The sequence below is a fragment of the Eulemur rufifrons genome, chromosome 7 (assembly GCF_041146395.1).
Source record: "Eulemur rufifrons isolate Redbay chromosome 7, OSU_ERuf_1, whole genome shotgun sequence".
NCBI lineage: Eukaryota > Metazoa > Chordata > Mammalia > Primates > Lemuridae > Eulemur > Eulemur rufifrons.
The window spans coordinates 69,666,466-69,672,061 of NC_090989.1; positions in this window are offsets into that span (position 1 = coordinate 69,666,466).

The following is a 5,596-nucleotide window of genomic DNA, read 5'->3' on the forward strand; positions in this document are numbered from 1 at the left end:
TGTGTACCTTGGTTTAGTGATGGTTTCACTTCTAGTCAGTTATTTGTATCTCAATTTTTGTTAGTACCAAAAGAATCCATTATATGAACAGACTTTTAAAATAATTTCTGTATATTATATATATGAAAAGGCTTTTATTGAACAGCTTATCTTCCACTTGCAAGTTGGTAGAAATATCAGTATGTCAAAATAAATAAAAAGTGGGAGAATTCTTTGCTGTTAGTAAAATGTGCTTATTATTTTGAATGTTTTTTCTTTTAATGGGATCTAATCAAAGTACCTCTGAACTGCAGGTACAGTATTCTAACTAAACATTTTGCTTAGTGATAGCACTGATTTACAAACAAACAGTATTTATCTCTGCTTTCTGAGTGTAGAATGATGGGTTATCTTACCTATTTAAACCTGTTTTGGGGGATGTGTGGAGATCAAGTCTGTACATATGTGCGTATATGTGTTCATGCACCCAGACTTCTGTTTTTGGTTTTCTTATTTTGAGTTCTTAAAAGTGTCCACGTACTCTTTATTTGTAGAGGTAGCTGCTATACAGTGAAGAAAAGGTAAGACTTTTTAACAACCAATTCTTTGGGTGTTTTCTACAAACGATTTCTTGAAAATTAAATCACAGACAGACTCTCATTTCTGGTTTCAGAAAGTAGGTAATTATTTCAGAGGAGTAAGACATACCAAATAATATGTTCAGTAGGGTTTTAGGTAGTCAGATGACACTGAGTGAAAATATTTTCATCTAGTCATGAGTTCCCAATTGACATGATATTGAACTAGTCAAAAAATGGACCTTTCTGGGTCAAGCTAGATTTTCCTTTGGAGAAGGGTATCTGTGAATGTTCAGTTCTTGCCAATGTAGATTTTACTTTCAACTTTTTAATCAGTATCACTTACTCTGCTAACTCTTAGATCACTTTGTTTATTCATTTATCAGTCTAAAATTCTACAGGGATGATTCCTTAAAAGTCAAGACATAATAGTATAAATGGATTGTTAAAATAAGAGTTACTTTAAGTTGAAGATTAAAGCAAAATGCCATTTTCCCCTAGACTTTCATTTTATTAATTTTTTTCCCTTTAAGTTAGTATACACTACATATCTTATAATAAAATACAATAATATGACAACTGCGTGTATGTGGATTTTATTTTCTTGCTCCTCAGCTATCTCAAGACCATAATCCATTGATCAAGTGTTCTGGATACCAAGAGTGGATCTTGGATGATATTGTGGCAGAGTAGTTTGTTTAGTAGAAATGATAACAAGAGCTACCATTTATTGAGAACCTATTTGCTCTTGCCCAGGATTTTGCTGGGCCCCTTACATCTAATCCTCCAAACCACCACACAAAGCAGGCATTCTCATCTGTACTTTATAAGTGAGGCAGACACTCCTGGCCAAGTTCTTTGGTTTCAGTGTCACATACATGGTAAATGACAGGATTCAAATCCAGATCTAATTAAATTTCATAGTCTTTATGTTTTTTTAGGTATAGAAAATTCATTTTAGAAACTGCATGTTACAAATAAACTTTATTTGGATTATTTATACACACTATATGCTTTAGGAGTAACAATTTTCAGGTATTTAGTTTGAGTTTCTATTTTTTAATTTTCATCTGAAAAATTGAAAATAATTTTGTTTGCAGTTTGTGTGCCATTTAGGAAAAGTGTCTCAAAAGCACAAATACTCAGTGGCTGGAGATGTCTAAATGCATGTGATTTGGTTGCATTCTGCAAGTTTTTTTTCTAAATTTAGCTGTTTCAAGCTCAAAACGATTTTTTTTCATAGAATTAACATTAAACAGTCAAGTACCAAGCCAGCCTATAAAAACCAACATGTACCTAAACCTGCATTTCCCATTGTGTTGCATAAAACCCTCATACCACAAGATGTTGAATGAAAATGATTCCATGAGCAAATTAGCTTTACACATGCTCTATACTTTATTCTTCTACCGCCGGAAAACATGTAATAATACACATTATCGTATTAAAAGTTCTGAGAAGTCTTGCCTATGGGAACCTATTTATAATAAAACTTAGTTTAACATTTTTCAAACGGTGTTTCACCATAATCACCCCACCATGTCCATCAAATAACATCCCAAGTAGAGCATTAAGCTAGGGTTTCTAATATATGAAAATTGTACTTCCTCCTAAAAGAGGAGGAGAATGGTTTATCAGTGATAGAGGTTGCACAGTATTTATGGATTGTATATAATTTGCCAAACATAAGACCTTAATTTTTGGAAACTTATGCAAGAAACTAAAATACATGTCTAGGACAGATGAGGATGTAGTTGATGTGGTTGGTTATACGCTGTTGTGGTTTAATACTGGTAGGACAATTGCTCCAAGACTGGCCGCTCAAAGCAGTTTTCCCAAACATTCTATGCTGGCCATCAACTCTGGCATAGCTAGTTGACAAGAGCAAATCTGCTGCTCATTAGGAAAATAGAAGAGCAGATAACAAGTGTCTCTGGTAGGTGGTTCATACCCCTAAGCCTTGGTTGCCCCAGCAATGTGGTTTTGGTTTTTTGGCTCCTATACTTTAAATTTGGGTTTGACTCATCTAGTTTTTTATTTGAGGAATTATTTGGGGGAGGTAATGCTGAGAGTAGGTAAGTGAGGGTGGAGTTGGCAAGTGTTTAGTCATGATTTTATCTCAACTGCCCAACCTGAAATTTTTTTCAGCAGGTCTGCCAAGTGTTCTGCATTTCAGTTCTATTACCAATGGGAATTATTGGAATTGGAAGAGAACGCCTATGAGTTGTTGCTCCTCTCTGTTAAATTTTTTTTTTATTGATGCCAGTGTTGACTAGAAACAGAAGAGCATTTTGCAGGCTGATCTTTGCTATCTTAATATCATTTGACCTCACTGTAAGCAAAGGAGATTATAAGCAGCTTTGCAGTATGCCTTGTTTTAATAAAATGGTTCAGTCTGAAAAAGTGTTACCAATAATAGAGCTAATGAACGTAAGAAGAAGTCTCATCTAGTTAAGCTCCCTGGTCTCTGAAGTATCCCTTATGTAAGCAATTAAAGACAGAATACTATATTTTCTTTTCATGTCCCTATGTGAAAGACTCCCAATTGAAAAATAAGCAAGCATTTTCTCTATTGTAGGGCACATGCCAAGCTAAACTAGGAAATATGGACATAAGATTCTTTCCCCGCCTTTAAAGATTGCCAAGCTTCGATGTGCATACAGAGCACAGAAAGAGCATTGCTTTGAGAAAACAAGGAAGGAGTAAGCTTAGCTCACCCTCTTCAGCCATTCCGAGGAGGCCCTTCTGGTAGATGAGACTGAGAAGGATGTGCTAATTATAATTAATTAGTAAGACATTGCTACTTGGCAGAGTTTTATGTAAATTCCCTTGAAACCAAATTAAGATATCAGTTACCTACCACAAAATTCTTACTAAGCAAGATAGAAAGTTCACACAAAAATCAGAAATGTCAAATGGTTTTCTTAACACCAAAGCGTAATATAAACGTTGACTTTCAGAAGTTGAAGCAGATTTGTAGGTTGTTGCCAGTTAAGCTTCTGCTGCTGTTTTAATAATCCCCAAGTCAGTTTATTAGGGGACAAGCGGTTGTGGAAGGAAGAGCTAAGTCAGAACCACAATATGGGAGTCCCACTGTAGCTTGATGCTATCTCAGGAAATGTGCTGTGGTTCAGTGCTAACTCTGAAAAGCAAACTGGTCTCCAGTTCCCCGAGTAGGAGTGTCTGAGTTTTTCATGGTAAATCACAAAGCGTATAATCCAATCTAGAAGACTTATTAAAAGCAGCCCTGGGTTTTTGGGGAGGGGATGACTGATCAGATTACAAAGTGAGTTGAACCCAAAATAGTATTCTCTGTTATTCAAAGCTTGAAGCATTGTTCTCTAGACCTAGACTAAGTCATCTGGAATTTTGTGAATCGGATGAGGAGACACTGATAAGTGTAAAGTTGAAGGGGAAAGATGTTTATTTTTGAGAACATTATTAAACATTTATTAAGCACCAACTATGTGCCCAGGAATTTTGCTGGGCAATGTATATAAAAAGGCAAATAAAAGATGGTTTGAGCAAAGGTATACAATACTGTGACCAAAAGCAAAATGTAAGACATATGATGGGTAGAACAGAGGTATCAGGATGTCTATTGCTTACATAAAACGTCTTACACATATCACAAACACCGTGTCTGAAACTGAGCTCTTTATTTTTCCTCCAAACTATTCTTCATTGCAGTATCTCCCATCACGTACATTCTCCCCAAGTCAATAACTTGGCTCCACATTGTATCTCAACCTTTATTCAAATTCTTTGAAATAATCAAATCCAGTCCGTTGGTAAACCTTATGACTTCACCTCCATCATGTATCTCAATCTCTCCCCTTCTCCAGTCTCTGCGGTGGATGTCTTAATGAAGCCACGATATTTGCATGTATTCCCGTGACACGGTCTAAGTGATTTCCCCGCTTTCATTCTATCCCTCTTCAGTCCAATTTCTGCACAGCGGAAAGTGTTGCTGTTCTGCTTAAAGCCTTTTAGTGATTTCTCCAACACCCGTCAGAGTGAGCCCAATTTCTTAGAATGGCTCAGTAGACTCCATGTACTGGCCCCCACTTACCTGTTCAAATCTTTTTCCTCCACTTTCCTGCTTAATTATAGTCCTAACAACTTTTGGTTTGGGTTTTATTTTCTTCAGTTTCTCCAACTTACTTTTTCTACCTCTTTTGGGGCCTAGACACTAGTAAATCCCTCTGCCTGAAATATCTACTAATTTTTCATATCACTTTTCTCATTCTTTAGGTTCAAAGGTAACTTTGTACCATTCCCTGCCCACTCTATATAAAAAAGATGTCTTTCCTATTACTCTCAGACCCTTTCTTACCTAGTTGGTTTGCTTGGTGGTTGCCTGGGTTCCTCACTAAATAGAAATCTCCACCAAGGCAGGGGTTCTTTTACTTACTACAGTATTCTCAGAGCTTAGTATGGGCCAGCTCAATAGAAACCTCAACAAATACTTGTTAAATGAATGAAAGGATGATACTTGTTCATAATGTGATTCACCTTTTCCTTCCTATTACACTTTCTTCATATACTTCATGTTTATACTTCATATACTTCATGTTTATATATTAGAACCAGAAAGGATTTTAGAATCAACTAGTCTAATTTCCTTATTTTTTAGAGAATGCAACCCAGGCAAAGGAAAGTCAAGATTACTCAACTGATTATTGGTAGAGGAGAGACTAGAATTCAATTCCTCTGAGTGTTCATTTTCACAATAAATCTCTCCTTGAACCACTCTGGCCCTAAGTTGGTTTCGTGTTTGTATTTTTTCAGAGTATATGGACTTAAGAATCAATTCATTATTCAGGATTATCTGAAAAAAAAAATCCTCCACCCAAGTAAAATTCTCAATCAACTGAAGTGTTGGTGAGGATGTGGAGAAAAGGGAACCCTTGTAAGTTGTTGGTGGGAATATAAATTAGTACAACTATTATGGACAACAGTATGAAGGTTCCTTAAAAAAGTAAAAGTAGACCAATCCCTTTACCCCTTCCCTTTATAGATTAAAAAAAAAAAATGAA